The following is a 17,023-nucleotide window of genomic DNA, read 5'->3' as shown; positions in this document are numbered from 1 at the left end:
TGGAACTTTAAGCAGGGGTAAAGGTCCATCTAACTAACTTCAAGAAAAGGAAAGTGATTATTTCTTTTGCAGTGTAATTGCACAGCATCAGTGTATATGTGCTCTGTATACGCGCGCGCGCACACACACACACACACACACTTTTTTTAACATTAGCTCTTAGACTTCTCATTTTCTCTGCTTGCCTCTTTTCATTCTTCCATTTATAAAACCACATGTTATCATTCATTCATGCTAAGCACTCTAGGGTGGTCTCAGTTGACCTAGAATTTTGGGGAAGCTTATTTCTGTTCATGTATGATGCTAAGTGAAGGGAATGTGAGGAATCCAAAGGTCATCCAGTTGTGGGCTCTCAGAGGTCACCTGGCCCAACTCACTCCCCAGTGAGTGACCCCACCCCCCCACTCTCTTAACCAACCTAGAGTAGGTCCATCACTGGCCTGTATGCCTGGCCACTCACAGCCACCTTCTGCTTAATGGCTTCTGTTTAGCCTCTCATTCAGTTCTTATAATGGGAAGCAGGAAACGAGGGCCAAAGAACAGAACTTCCCTGTCTTTGCTGTTTTGCCAGATAAATTCCCATTCAGTCAAGTTCCTTTGATTTACCTGGGATCTGCTGCCTTTGGCTGGGCAGCCCACTAGGCCTTCTCACAGCTTTCCTCTCAAGGGCGTTATGTTCTGAGGGTCTGTCTGGAAACAGCTGTGGGTATGCTTTTATGAAAGTAGGAGGAGAAGCCTCTTAGTCATTGTTCATTATTTCCTTTTCTTTCTTCCCATGTCCCTCTTGAAATCATTGGCACCATGTCTAGTTTGGGGCCTTTGTATGTTAAACGGGAGTGGCTGCCAGGTCTGATTTTCAGCAACAAGCAGAGGAATGAAAAGCTTGGCTAAGAAAAAAGCCGCAGTCCACAACCTTTGCGTCATCTTTACTTGGAAAGAAAGTTGAAACCAGTTCTTAACTTTCTTCAAACATGCTCCTTTAAACAAAAATAGTAGGGTGCCCATGAGAAAGCTGCCTCTGCCTTTCTTTCCAGACCTCCCTTGAGCAGAGCCAGGATTTGATTCTTTATCTCCTTATGAAGACCTTTACCCTCAAACCTTGGTTCTAAAGAGATGGTGCATCCTACGTTAGAGGTCAGGGTGGTAATCAAGCTTCTAAATTGTAAAACGCTTACTTTTGGTTTTAATGTATTACAGCCTTTGAAGGTGGGAGAATTTTATTGGACAGAAGTGGTTTCTTAAGTTTTTGCTGAAATTACAAATACTTGTTTCAGAGTGGCCAGATGTGAGCAGGGCTCCCTCACCAGACACTTAGGTCTTATCAGGAAACTTAGGTGCAGGGGCAAAGATACAGCCATCACTAATACCCCTAATACGTACACTTTGAAGTGAAATCTATCCAAATGACTTGTCAGTTGGCATTTATACTCTCTCATAAATATGAGTAACGATCTGTCAAATCTGTTCACAACTCTGGAATTTCCAGTTTTTCAGCCGTTGGCAAAATAAAAACAATTTCGCAGCCTGGGCCACTAGGTGGCGTGATGCAAGAAGTCAGGCTCTGCCGGCAAGCCTTGTGTTTGCCCTTGATCGCCTAAATGGGGGAGACGAACAGAAACAAAGAGATAGCCTCTGCTTTTTTTTTTTTTTTTTTTTCCCCCTGAAAGAGCTTTCCTCCTATCTTGTAACTTTGTGAATCTTGCCTTCAAACTGCATTCCATATCTCCTGAAGGAAACAAAAGTAAAAAAGAAGACGGGAAACAAACATGTTTTCCTAATAAGCTTATTAGGACCTTGTATTCCTGAGTCATGCATTGTGTATAATAATTTCCTTTTGAAATCTTAAGCTTTATTTTCTCCACATTTTGAGTACAATTTAGAAGCCACAAAAACCCATCAAAACTAATAAGCATAATTCTTTTTTCTTTTTCTGAAATTATTCATATAAAAATCCCTTCAATCAACATTTATAGAACAGCTTCTAATAATAAGACACCATTTAGGCAGCAAGGAGGAGATAAAGATAAAATGGCTTTGCCCTAAAGCAACAGTGACTTTCCTTTCCTTGACTTTCTGTCTAGAATTTGTGTCCTTATGATGATATTTGCCTCCAAAATCAGTTCTAAGGAGATTGTGTATCCAGTGTTGAAGGACAGAATATTAAGATTCTAAGTTTTAAAACATCCATATTCTATATTTTTTGGTTTTAGTATATTACAGCCTTTGAAGGTGTGAAAACCTTCCTGGACAGAAATAATTCGTGCTGTTTTTACTGATATTGCAAGTACTTGTTTCAGCACGTGTCTCTTATGAAAACAGATGTGGGTTGTTCATCTCAGCATTCTTGCTGGAAGCAAAGTCCCTCACAACCTGAATATGCCAATATTTTCAATGCATGAGAAACCATATTCCTGGGTTGTTTTTATTTTGATTTTTACCCTGCTTCAAACCTTTAAATATTTGTTTTATTAAAATTAAATGGGTCACTAGTTCAATGAGCGTTGACATGGGTAGTTACTTTTCAAACTTCTTTAGGAGATGAACTGCAGAGGGGAACGGAAAAAAATCAAAGTTGGGATGCTCAGGAGGATGTTAGCCCTAGACTTTGAAAAGAGGTCCATCGTTGGACTCCTTAGCTTTGAGAGATGAGATGTTGGCCGTGCTCTGGCTCCTGGTCCTCATGGCGGTCACATCTACCTTTGCTTTATAATATCTGTTATGCTGTACATTTGTTCTGCACACTTTTCTGTACACGCATTCTGTTTCACAATAGCACTTTTATTTTCCAGGAGATAGAGAGGAGATCTTAAAATGCAAAGAAAAACTTCCATTGTCTAAGATTTCCCATTCTGTTAAGTTGAGGTTTCCTGGTAGCTAGACTGTTGCAGCCCTTGTTTTCAGAAGCAGGCATCAAAGAACTCTTGGTTGACACTCCTGTCTCTGGGCTGCTGGGCAGGTAACAATCCCTTCATTAGTGTTTATAAAACAGAATTATTGGTTCTCTTGGTCTAATCTCTTAACAAGGCTGAGAGGATTAACCTCTGTGTGTCTTGTGTGAAACCATAATATAAAAGCAGAGAGAGTAATCCAGTTGACCATTTCCTGTTTCCTGTATCCACCTTCCTGTTCATGTTATACATCCCCAAATCCTAAAAAGGTTAAAAACAGACCTGTACCCCTGAAACAAATAATGCATTGTATGTTAGTAAAAAAATAAATAAACATGAACATCAAAAAAATATAGATTCCGTTGTCAATTATACCTCAAGAAAAAACCTTTTTATAAAGAACAAACAAAATGTGAGATATGAAGTCAGGAGGCACAGGGTCACCAGGAAATAGGGCTCCTCCCAAATTTCTGTAGCCACCTTAGCAGCAGCCCCTTCCCCTGGCATGCAGCTGTGTGTAATGAGAGAGATGCCTGTGCCTGACAGACACACTGCCGTTCCAGGGAACTCACTGGCCACCAGGCACACGGAGGCAGCTGCAGGCAGTATGGATTCAGAATTAACGAAAGTCTCTCTTGCCTCTAGATGGGCCACTTCAGACGTGGTGAAATTTTCTTTGTAATCCTTCCTATTGATAGGAAGTTCTCTGAAGATTTCGTGGGTGAAAATTTGATGTGGCAGCAACATTGCTTTCTAACCTTCAGCTGGGACTTTTCAAACTGCACGATCTAGGTAGAAAAACATTAAAAGGAAAGATGTTGTAACAAGGTTTCATCACATATTTTCTTGTTTGGGGGACGTTCCTCTTGCTACTAATAAATGAGAGAAAAGTTCAAAAGGCTCAAGGAAAGAAAGAAAAGAGGAGGTTTCAAAAGGAACTTGAAAAATCCATTTCTGTCTTTGAATTTTGAATTCTGACTTCCAAGTAGGGGTTTGGGGTTTTAAAGGAGTTCGAAAGTTGGAAGAAACTAGAAAAAAAAAAAAAAGAGAGAGAGAGAGAGAATATTCCCAGAGGGAATATTCCCTCTGGGAATATTCTCTGAGCCTTCAAGTCTGGTTTTGCTTTAGAATTTAGAACTGAATTTGGCTCTGTTTTCTCCTGTCCAGGCTTTCCCAGGTAGTTCCCTTGGAATTTGATTTGAAGTGAAATCAGCAGTAAGTTCTCTTTATCTTGACTCCCATTGGTTCCTCTTTTTTTTTTTAAGATTTTTTTTTAAAGATTTTATTTATTTATTTGACAAACAGATCACAAGTAGGCATAGAGGCAGGCAGAGAGAGAAGGGAGGAAGCAGGCTCCTTGCTGAGCAGAGAGCCCGATGTGGGGCTCGATCCCAGGACACTGGGATCATGACCTGAGCCGAAGGCAGAGGCTTAATCCACTGAGCCACCCAGGCGCCCCCATTGGTTCCTCTTTTTATTTGGATGAGGGGGCAAGGTGAGCCCCCATGTTATATCTGTAAAGGACTAACACCATCACTGCTGAAATACTTGATGTTGCTTGTTCCTGATTCTGTCACTCCCCAAATTCAGCATTCAGCTCTGAAGAGGATGCCTTTTGGTAACTATCTCTGGAAGTTTTCATTTTCCACTTATGGCTTCTCCTCCCTGCTGGCAATTCAGAAAATGATCTAGCAGGATGAGCTGACTCTAAATGACAAGGTTCCAGGGTCACAGACATGGACAGTGTTTGCCTCCTCCTGAAACAGCAGATCTAATGAGCTGACCCTGTCAGGAAGCCCTGAGTGGTGAGTTCCTCCTCACACAGAGGTCTGCTTCTTTCTATTTAATTTGAGAGTATTTCAGTCAGTAGATAATTATATATTTAGGTTCTGTCTAGATATGGTGTTGTGCATCATTGCTTTCTAGAAGGAATAAAAGAAAATCCCAATTCGAATAGTCATCGACAGATAGTGTGTGTCCTAAATGTATAAAGTATGCACAAAATAATGTAAATTCTGAATAGGCATGTAAATCAATAAATGGAGACAATATAAGCATTGTGTCTATTTAAGTAAAAATAGAAGGAAAAGTCATGGAAATGCATGTCAGTACGGGATAAAATTTCTTTCAATTATAAAGACTTCTTGGAAGAGTTTTTTTTTTTTTAAATTTTTCAGTTTTTTTAAAAGATTTTATTTGAGAGCAGGAGAGAGAGGGAGAACATGGTGGGGAGGGGCAGAAGGAGAAAGAGAGAGAGAGAGAGGCAGGCTCCCAGCTGAGCAGGGAGCCCCACGTGGGGCTCGATCCTAGGACCCTGGGATTGTGACCTGAGCCAAAGGCAGACGCTTAACCAACTGAGCCACCCAGGTGCCCTTGAAGAGTTTTTTGTTTTTTGTTTTTTCTTTGTTTGTTTGTTTTAATGGAGAGGAGAGAAAATTGAGCAGTCTGGGAGTAATGAGGCATCGTAAGCCAGGGTCTACAGCACTGGAAAGGAGAGGTAGGCAGTGAGATAATTAAGTGAATAGGCCATGAGGGAAGGACTCAGGGTAGAGAGAAGGAAGCAAGATGGATAAATGATGGCAGTCTACTGAGCCAAGGATAGGCTTCTGATGCCAATCTGATACACTGGGTGGTCAGAGCATGCTCTTGGAGAGAAGAGTTTCAGGATGAGAAAGGAAAACTTGTGCAGGGGTGTTAAAGACTGACCAGGGAGAACAGGGTGTGCCCTACTTGTCTGTGTAGAGTGTGTCAGTAGATGCTCAATAAATACTTCTACATTCTACATTTAGATCTAGAATCCATTTTGAGTTAATATTTGATGAGGTATGAGGTTGAAGTTCATTTTTCTTTCCTATAAGTATGTTCAGATGCTCTAAAACTGTTGAAATGACTGTGTTTTCTTCACTGAATTGCTTTAGCTTTTGTCGGAAATCAATGGTTATATTTGTATGGGCCTGTTTCATTGATATTTGTATTTAATTCTTCATCAGTACCACACTGTCTTTACTATTGTAGCTTTATAGTAAGTCTTAAAACAGGTAGTGAGATCCCTCCAACTTTATTCTTCTCTTTCAAAATTGTTTTGGCTATTTCAGTTCCTTTGCCTTTCCATGTAAATTTTAAAAGTATATTTTTGTATTTAAAAGTATATATTTTGTATATCTATACAAAATCATGCTATGATTTTGGCTGGAATTGCATGAACCCTATAGACCAATCTGGGAAGAATTGACATCTTCATTATGTTGAGTCTTTCATTCCATAAGCACAGTATGTCTTCTTGTTTGGATCTTATTTAATCAGTACAGTTGGCCCTTGAACAACATAGGTTGAACTGCGTGGATCCACTTATACGCAGATTTTTTGGTAAATATAGTACAGTACTGTAAACATATTTTTCTTATGATTTTCTTAGTAACATTTTCTCATTTTTAGCTTACTTGACTGTTAAGAATATAGTATATAATATATATAGCATATGAAATATGTGTTAATCAACTATTTATGTTATTCAGTAAGTCTTCCAGTCAACAATGGGCTATTAGTAGGTAAGTTTTGGGGGAGTCAAAAGTTATTTGTGGATTTTTGATCATGTAGGAATTTGGCACTTCAACTCCTGTGTTGTCCAAGAGTCGTCTGTATTTTGTTTCACATACAGATCCTGTACCTGTTTTGTTAGATTTATACCTAAGTATTTCAACTTTTGGAGCTAGTATACATTTTTTGTTTGTTTGTTTTTAGTTGTCCAGTTAGTATACAGAAATACCGTTGATTTTTGTGGATTGACCTTATTTCCCCTTGCTAAACTCAGTAGTTTTGTTTTTACTTTTTTAGATTTCTAGTGGTTTTCTACATAGACAGTCATGTTGTCTATAAGTGAGAACATTTCTTTTTCTTTTCATTCTTAGGCTTTTTATTTCTTTTTCTTGCCTTATTTCACTGGCTAGGACAGTATAACGTTGAATAGAAGTGGTAAGAGGAGAGACATCCTTGCTTTGTCCCTGATCTTGGGGGAAAAGCATTGAGTCTTTCACTGTTAAGTATGATGTTAGCTATAGGTTTTATGTAGGTGTACTTGCCTTGTTATTCCCTCTATCTGAAATATTTTCCTCCAAAACATACCCATAGCTAGCGCCTTCATTTTCTTTAGGTCTTTTAATCGCAATCTGCTCTTCTTGCTAAAATTTTAACCTACTCAAAATTTTATATTCCTATTTCCTGTTTTGTTTTTCTCCTTAACACTTACCACTACTTTATATATAATATACACTTACTTATCTTGTTTATTGTCTGCCTTCCTCCACCATAATGTAAGTTCCAAGATGGCAGGGATTTTTGTCTGGTTTGTCCATCACTGTATTCTACCTGACATATAATAGACATTCAGTTTATGTTTACTGAATAAATGATGGATGAACTAAATCTACCCAACCACCTGCATCTCTTCCTATTTCTGTCTTCCTTCCAAATGACTGGACTATGCCTGCCCTTATTATAGGCCAGCTCTCCACTTGGCCTCTCTATTCCTTCCCCTTTCATTAGCGTAAGGACTTTGATCATGCAGTTATTCCTCTTCTCTTCTGCATCATCTATTTACCCCTCTTTTTTTTTTAAGATTTTATTTATTTGACAGAGAGAGAGACACACACACAGTGAGAGAAGGAACACAAGCAGGGGGAGTGGGAGAAGGAGAAACAGGCTTCCTGCTGAGCAGGGAGCCTGATGCAGGGCTCGATCCCAGGACTCTGGGATAATGACCTGAGCTGAAGGCAGATTCTTAACAACTGAGGCCCCCAGGCGCCCCTGTTTATCCCTCTTAATGTGATCATTCTCAACATAGTGTTTTCTGTCTTTTTGACTCCTTGTTGTATGTTAAATTGTGTCCTCCACCACCACCACCAAGTCCAAGCCCCAATACTTCAGAATGCGACTTTATTTAGAAATGAGGTCTTTACAGAAGTAATCATGGTAAAATGCGGTCATCAAGGTGGGTACTAATCCAATACATTCGCTGCCATTACAGAAAAGAAACATTTGGATGTAGAGACGCACACAGGTAGAGTGCCATGGGAAGATGAAGGCAGAGAGCAGGGTGATGCATCGACAGCTTCTCCTACCTGAACCTCTGAACTAAATTCTATTTCTACTCTTGCCTTTTACAGCCTAACAGCTAAACTATCTTTTCAAAAATATAACTCTGAGCATCTCACTCTCCTGTTTAAAGCTTTCAGTGACCCTCATCACACCCAGTATAAAATCCAAACCCCTGGGGCACCTGGGTGGCTCAGTCGGTTAAGTGTCCAGCTCTTGGTTTCAGCTCAGGTTGTGATCGCAGGGTCCTGAGATTGAACCCCCTGTGGGGCTCCCCACTTAGCAGAGAGTTTGCTTCCCCTCTCTCCCTCCCTCTGCCCCTCCTCCTGCTCATTCACTCTCTCTCTAAAATAAACAAACGTATCTTAAAAAAAAAAAAAAATACAGGGGCGCCTGGGTGGCTCAGTGGGTTAGAGCCTCTGCCTTCGGCTCGGGTCGTGATCTCGGGGTCCTGAGATCGAGCCCCGCATCGGGCTCTCTGCTCCGTGGGGAGCCTGCTTCCTCCTCTCTCTCTGCTTGCCTCTCTGCCTAGTTGTGATTTCTCTCTGTCAAATAAATAAAATATTAAAAAAAAATACAGACTCTTTTCCTTTTCTATAAACTCATACATGACTTGTCCCTGCCCTTCTTTCTGTTCCCATCTCTTGAACTTTACCCCTCACTTTCTGACTTCCTTCTATTCCTCAGATATTCCAAGCCTTTTCCTCACTCTGCAGGCAGCTGCTCAGTCTGCCTGGAACATTCTTTCTCCAGATCTTTACAGCTCTGCCTCCATCCTGTGATCTAGGATCCTGCTCAGATATCACTTCCAAAGGGAGGCTTTCTCTGTCCATCCAATGGAGAGTGACCCCCACACTTCCTACTCAGTCTGTTATGTTACCCCTTTAACTATCTCCATTGGGATCTAACATTATCCTCTCTGTCTATATATCACCTCCTTCCCCCATCCCCTATGCCACACTGTAAACTCTTTGAGAACAGAGACCTTATCAACCTTTTTTTTTAAACCATGGTATACCCAGGGCCCAGAGCAGTGCATAGTCAGTCCCCAATAAATGTGTGTTAAATAACTTGGTAACTCCTGCAAGGTAGAAACTAAAGCTAAAATCCAAATCTTGACTCCCAGTTTAAGGCTCTGTATTAATTTACAAGGGCTGCCATAACAAGGCACCACAAATAAAAAGTGACCTTAAACAAGAGAAATTCATTGTCTCAGAGTTCTGGAGTCTCGAATTCCAAGATTAAAGTGTAGGCAGGTTTGATTTCTTCTGATGCCTCTCTCCTTGGCTTGCAGATGGGTGCCTTTTCAGTACCCTCACATGGTCACCTTTGGTCTGTGTGTATATGATGTGTCCCAATCTCCTCTTCTTACCAGGACACCAGTCAGATTGGATTAGGGCTCACCCATTTGACCTTAATCACCTTTTTAGAGGTCCTATCTCCAAATGCAGTCACACTCCGAGGGACTGGGGTTAGGTCTTGAACATATGAATTTGGGTGAGGGGATACGATGCAACACATAACAGATCACTAGGAGCTGAGGGAGCTGTTTGATATGAGCTCTTTCCCTGTGGGACACGTGGGGGCCACCACCTTTCCCCAAAGGACAGCTGTGACGTGCCAGAGAGTGTTTGTAGCCTCACCCAGTCAGGGAAGGAGAGCTCTGTTCTCTCCTTTTCCTTTCACCCTTCCGCTGACTGGAGTATCTAGTCTGGAGAAGAGAGAACATTCCCTAAGCCATGAAGGCCATCAGTCCAGTCTGGAGGGAAAGGGAGGATGGGAAAAAGAGCTTTGAATTGGTATGTTAGCAAAAGTTATAAACAAATAAGAATGAATCTTTAAAACCAAAAGTAATCTCTAATAACAGAAAACATCTGAAAATCTATGAACTGGGGCACAAATATGGTTAAGGGAACTGCCATCCTCACAAAAAGGCAGGTCAGCGTGGGTGAGGGAAATAACAGGAAAAGGCAGATATGTTTCTTGTTTATCCCCAGTGAACTGAGATGCCTCCATATGCTGATTTCATGCCCCAGGCACAGCAGAGAACCACAAAGCTTCCCGTACATGTGACCTTAGGAGGCTGGCAGTTTCCATCACTCACTGTGGATTCCTCCCAGCACCAGCCTAGAGCGGGTCAGAGTCAGATTTTTGTCTCAGGAATAGGGCAAGTCACTCATGAATAACAGAAACAGCAAATGTTAATTACATGGGCTCTTCATCTCCCAACCATCTGTCATCAGAATTGCAGTTCAGTGCTTGGTCTACCCAGCTCTGCAGTTCTGTAACCATCTTGTCTACCTGAGAAGACAGCTGGCCCCATGAGAACAGAGAGCGTATCTTCTGTTTTATGTATATAGAGACCATGTAGTTGGGATGGTTCACAGTACTTCACAGCTCCACGCTGTTGCCCACCTGTGTTCTGCTTTCTGGAATTGCATCTGTCCCCCACCCATAATGCTCATCATCACACCATCACACCTTCCATCCTTCCCCCTCTCCTGCCTCTGAATCCTTTTTTTAAATCTCCAGAACTCAGCCCTAGCCTTACCTCCTCCAGGAAGTTTTGGGTTGTGTCCAATTCCTTGCACCACTAGAATGTAAATTCCACAAGGATAGGATATTGTCTGTTTAGTCAGCTCCTCTTTCCAACTCCCAGCGAAGGCCCTGGCCCATAGGAGGTGCTCAGTGGAGTCTGTCTGTTCAGGCTAGGCAGTGCAATTTAGGACCAGAATTTCCTGGTGGTCCTGAAAGCCCTAGAAGCCCGTCTGAAATATTGGACCATCCTGTTATTTATGGCATCAGTTGGAAGCCCATCATCAGACATCTGTGTTCACAAGTTGTGAAATTCAGAGAAGAACTCCACTTAGAATTGCCTAATCTGAATCTGGAACAGGTGTGGAGCCCTGTTTGGACTCAGGTACCAGGGAAGTGCAGGTGAAATTGCAGTTACATCTGGCATCTGCAGTGGATTGCTAGCCCCCTTCGTCTGGAGGGGGATGGAAGGGGCTGTTCCAGAAGCAAACAGAAGCAAACAGCACACACAGGATTAAAGGACAGACTGTGCTAGAGAGTGTGAGATCCATGTACTTGCTCAGAAATGTCACCAAACTCCCTTACCTTACTGCTGCAATCTGTTGCTTCTGTGAGGTTCCAGGAGGGCAGCATCCTCCTCTACCCTTTGACGGGCTGGAGGAGGAGGCAGAGCATCCTGGCAACAGTTAGACAGCCCCGGGAGAAACTTCACACCTCCTCACCTCCCCCTTTGTCAGTGGTTTTCAGCCAAAGGCCTTGCTGAAGACAAAAATGCATGTGTAGGGCCGTGGTGGTGGGCAGAAAGCATCTCTTGTAGTTCTACCCTTTTTTCTCCTATCCCTGGATGCTTTTAGGTTTTGAGTTTGCATTCTCCAGGAGCTGTTTTCTTTGTGTTTAAATATAAGCAGCTTAAGTGTTTCTTTCTTTTTTAAAAGTCCACCTTCTGTTTCTTCTACCCCATTAGCCATGGTAGAGTGAGGAGCCCTGGACTGTAAATCGGGAGACTGAGATAGAGATTGCTCCTTTTTACCCCTCAGATTTAATTCTCTGAACCACCTTCCCATCTGCACATTGAGGGGTTTGTGTGAAGAACGTCACCTGATTAGATGGAACCTTAAGGTCAAACAGACAAACCTCTAATAATCTCTAGCCCAGACCTTCAGTCTGGAGTTTGAAAGCTCTCACTGGGCCCTCTTGTGTGTGTTGGTCTGTAGAACCATGCTGTCCAGTGTAATGTAAAATGTTCTATTATCACATTTTAAAATGTGAAAAGAAGCAGCTTGTCTTAGTCTGTTCAGGCTGCCATACCAAAATACCCAACTGGGTGATTTATAAACAACAGGAAACTTTCTAACTTTAAGAGTTCTGGTGGCTGGAAAATCCAGTCTCAAGGTGTCAGCATGTTTAGTGTCTGATGAGAGCCTATTTCCTGATGCACAGAGCCTTTCTCCTGTGTCCTCATATGGTAGAAGGGTCAAGGGAGCTCTCTGGGGCCTCTCTTGGAAGGGTACTGATCCATTCCTGCCTTCATGAAGCTCCTGATCACCTCTCAGAGGCCCCACCTCCCTGCTCAGAAACTTGGTCTCATTGGGGGCTGGGGGTGCATGGCTCTCTCATCACAGTGGGGGTTAGGATTCAACATATAAATGGAAAGGGACATAAACATTCAGTCTAGAGCACAGGTGGAGGTGAATTAATTTTAATAATGTATCAGTGTATCCAAAATAATATCATTCAACATATAATCAGTATAAATCTTACTAATGTGATAAGTTTTACTTTTTTTGTTGTACTAAGTTTTTGACATCTGGTATGTATTTTATGCTTATGGCACATCTTACTTTGGACTGGCCACATTCCACGTGCTCTGGAGCTGCCATATTGAGTAGCTGTTGCTCTAAAGGATCGCTGTCCTGGCCACAGAAGTGCCTCCTCGTTCCTGCTTTCAAAGAGAAGTGCAGAGATGACAGAGAGCCCTTCTTGCCGGTCCTCCCAAGGAAAATGAAGTCTTGTCTCTTCATAAAACAATATTTTATTGTGTCCAGATTGGACATTAAGACTATTTTCCTGAGTATGAGAGAAATTGGTCTTCTGGATTTGCCAAGTTCTAGCACATGCTTTTAAAAATTTCTCTTGACTCTGTTGGCAAAGATAGAAATATTTCCATATTATCAGTAGTGAGAGCAGTGTTTCCCAAAATGTGTTTCATGAAGTACTGGGTTTGTGGGATATAAAGAGGTGTGAGGTGAATAAGAGATTTCCGTGGTCAGAAAGTATGGGAAATACTGACTGTGAATATCCAATACATATCTTTATTGCAGAAATGCCAAGAGATGTCTCTCATGCACAGGGCTTCCAAAACCGCTTTTTGTGGAAAGCATCTTGAGGGTCAGGAGTCAAGTGGGACCTGCTGAGGCAATGCTGATCAGAACATTTTCTCCCTGACTTCCTTTTCCAGGGCAACCTTGTTTTGTGGGTTTTAACTCCATTCCCAAAAGTTTCTTGTGCTTTCTTGGCTCTAGGGACCCTGTTGATGCTATGTTCTTAAGAAGGAAAAACTGAGCTCAATAATGAGTTGCGATAATGGCTCTAATATTGGGAACGTTAGTATCTATTGTGAATCAGATCTACTGTCTTTCCTCAACACATTTTAATAGTTCTTTCATAGCTCCTAAATGTGACAGTGAATGTACATTTTAGTTTAAAGTGGCAGTTCAATTTAGAGACTTTCTGTTTTATTTCTTTAATGATCCTGTCAAGTATAACAAATGTGGCAGCTGTGATTTTTTTCAAAGGGTCAAAAATGCAAGAAAAGTAGGTTCTGCTTCTCTCAGCCAGCATCCTTCTCATTCATAGAAAAGAAATATGTTCATATTTAAGATGAAAGGTTCTTTGGTTTTATTTCATAGCTCATATTGGAGAAAAAGTCTCAAGGCCATTTACAGTTTATTAATTTATCCCACTATAAAATCTCTTTATAATGGGGCTTTCAGGTCATTTTAACCCTCCTCCTCCCTTCTCTTACTAAAAGATAACTCCAGGCACTTCGAATCAAATGAGTTAGAAACAAAGCCATTATAATTATAATTATAATCTCTCTACTTAGAGATGGATCACAATTTAACACTTTTTCCCCAGGAATTTGGGTCATATTAATAGAAACTGCATTTTTCTCTTTAGAATACAAGGCTAGCTTCTGACAGTCTGGTCCATATGTTAGAAGCATATAAAAGTTAATCATTTGGCTGTGGTGCCAGCTTGTGTGCGAAGAAAAACTGTAAACCACAGCTGTATGGAGTAACAATTGTGAACTTTACTGGTTTGCACGTGTGAGACATCAGTAAACCAAATAAAATGTCACTGAACTGAACTTGGGAGTTGGAAGTGGGAGAGAGGACTGCTAAGATTTTATTAAGGTTTGTACTTAGCAAAGTCGCTCCATTCTTTGTGTTTCACAAGGGTAGTTCAGGTTACACAAAAACTGAATCAGCTGTTTCCCAGATGATTAGGTTTGGCTTAGCCACAGCAAAGGTGATTGCTTAGTAATCATTGGGATCACTGGGTGGTTGACCTGGTTTGGTGTGTAAATGACAAAAAAAAATCCAGACATCATCTAAAATCAATTGGGTTCAGTCAGTTTGGTCAGGCAGCAGTCCCATCAATTACTCAGTGGTCTGCCTTGGATATGATCAAAAACCCTGTAACTACTGCAAAATCTTAAATTAGGCCATCCCAGATGATGGGCTTTCTTAAGTGTTCCTGCTCAGTGCTCTGCACTGCTGATATCCAACCTCAGGCAAGAAACTTGAATACTCTCTGCCTCAGTTTCCTTTCCTTATAGATTGGGGGTATAGCTCACAGAATTGTCACATTAAATAGTTCATTTCATACACTTAGCACAGTAGCTACTATCCTGTAAACATTCAGGGAATGTTAGTATTTAAGAATTGTTAACTCTTTTCTAATCTGTGGCTAAGTTACAAATACAGGGCCAGATAAGTGGATTTCTACATTTATTTCCTTATCTCTGATGCATTTTTTTAAAAAGATGGATGTTATTACATAGTACTGTGGTCTTTCTTTCTATCTTTCTTTCTTTCTGTTGAGAGTTTGTGATTTCTGTGTTTTAAAAATAATAGCTTAAGAAAATAAACAGAAGAAAATAAACCCTTAATCTTAACTCTTAAATCCTCAGTTTGTTTGCTTTCTTTTCTAGTCAAACAACCCAACATTTAATGAGGCTCTGGGCTGTAGAAATTGGATATTTTATAAAACTGTGATTAACCAGAATCCCTAATTAACATTTTTGTAAATCTCAAAAGGTATGCTGAAGAGATTGTCACTGAGTCAAGTTATATGGCTTTAACTAAAACTCCTTGCCCACTAGGACTTCTAGGGGTTCCATGTGGCTCCAATCAAATCCCCTATACCAGCAACATCTGCATCTATACTCACCACTGAAACTCTGTTAACTATAAATTTAATAGGAACACTTTGTTCCCAAAGCTCAATAAACATTTGTCCAGCCCTCTGGATGATAAAACCCAGATACAAAGAAAGTAAGTAACCCATTCAAGCATGCCTAACCAGTAAGGGGCAGAACTGAGACAAACCCCAGGTGGTTTGACCCCAGAACTCAAAGTCTTCACTTCACCTCTGCCATACAGACCTCAAATAACTTGAGCAAAGGGTCTGAAATATGAAAGGCGCATAGCATGGACAAAGACCGCAAAAAGGTCAGGATATTTGGAGGAAAGTGAGATGAACTCTAGGGGCTGCTCTTAGAGAGTGTTAGATGTAATGTTAAATAAAAATTTAATGCACAATTTATTCACTCATTAATTCACATGCATTTGAATGCTTACTCTCTGCTAAATAGACCACTAGGTATAGAGTGGTAAATAAAATACACCTAGTGTCCTCCCTCATGGAGCTTAGACTCCAATGAGAGACACAGTGTTAATTAGATTAATGGGTAGCTTTCAGTGTAACATCAAGGAGCACTTTTAGCTTTGATGAGACATTCTCTAGAAACATTTAAACCATAAATCTGTTTCATTCAGATTCATTACTCATCTGTGGTGCTACATAACTCTGCAAAATGGTTCACAGTTAATTGCTTATCTCCTTAGGATAATGAGCCATGGCATTCTTGGATGAGTGAAGGAAGAATTGGTGATACTGCAGTTTGACGGGAGATAGTAGATAGGATCCATCTCTAGAAGGCAAGGGTAGAAATCATCTAAACAATTTTTCCTTAGCATCTACTATGTGTAGGACACTTTGCAAATTTTAGCAGGTGCAAAAGGAATACTTTTTGATGAGACATTCTCTAGAAACATTTAAACCTTCATTGAGAATAGAAATACTTGGTGTCTGGCTTCCAAGGGCTTATGATCTCTATAAGGAATCATTCCTAAACAAAAATACCCACGTAAGGTAGAATATTTATTTTGACTTGAAAGGACTCAGACACAAGCACACTGACTAGCTGCAGCCTCTATAATTAGCACAGATTGTGATGCTTGTAGGGTTACTTCATCAGAGAAAGAATCTTTTTTGCTGACCTTTATTCTTAATAGGTTCTGTTCTTTTAGAAACAGTCAGTAATTATGGCATCTCTAGTATGTAGGATAAAACTTGAATTTACAAAGTTTCTGAAATAAAAGTGTTATTTTTTATGCTATATCATAAGGCCAGGGTCTCAAAAAGGCTAGGCCTGTACTTAAGAAATAAAAATAGATTAATTTTATCTTTCAACACCATGATGCATATGCAGTTCAGTAGAACTTTCTGGGCACTGTCATTTTATGAGTTGGTAACAACAACAAAATAAAAATCATACATATAAGAGAGAAATGTGGGTGTGTGCATGTTCAGAAGACACATGACAGTGTAGCTTAGATATGAGTAATGCTGTCCACTTAGGTGTGTTGTAAGTTTTGTTGCCTGCAGAATGTGGCCTTTCCCTGTATGCCTTTCCTTATCTTCTGGATTCTGTAGTTTTTCTCAAAGATGTGCACCTGGATGTTCAGACTAGGTCCTTTAAAAAAGGAGCTGGATGATATGGAATAGTCATTCTTTGGAGTAAAGCAAAATAACTGGTAAATGTGAAAAACAGACTTGGGTAACTACAGATTGAAAGTTAACCTCGGATGCTTGCAGAGACTCAATGGAAAAAAGATTTATGTAAGTGATGGTTGCATTCGTGTTAGTACCCAGTTCTTCAAAATGGCGAGTATTTCCTAATGTCGAATGGAAAAGAAGCAGGATCGGGGTGCCTGGGTGGCTCAGTTGGTTAAGCGACTGCCTTCAGCTCAGGTCATGATCCCAGAGTCCTGGGATTGAGTCCCACATCAGGCTCCCTGCTCCTTGGAGAGTCTGCTTCTCCCTCTGACTTTCTCCCCTCTCATGCTCTCTCTCACTGTGTCTCTCTCAAATAAGTAAATAAAATCTTTAAAAAAATAAATAAATAGAAGAAGTAGGATTTTTTTTTAAACTAGGAGACT

The 17,023-nt window shown here is 40.7% G+C and overlaps 1 protein-coding gene across 1 annotated transcript in view; it reads left to right on the top strand.

The window, feature by feature from the left end:
- MYO3B (myosin IIIB) overlaps positions 1 to 17,023 on the top strand; it is a gene marked incomplete at both ends in the record, with an annotated part of 377,682 nt that overhangs the window by 180,367 nt on the left and 180,292 nt on the right. The gene's annotated exons all lie outside the window — the stretch shown is intronic.

This window comes from Martes martes (assembly GCF_963455335.1).
Source record: "Martes martes genome assembly, chromosome: 3".
Lineage (NCBI taxonomy): Eukaryota > Metazoa > Chordata > Mammalia > Carnivora > Mustelidae > Martes > Martes martes.
Note: the sequence above shows the minus strand (reverse complement) of the source record. Positions and strands in the feature narration are given on the sequence as shown.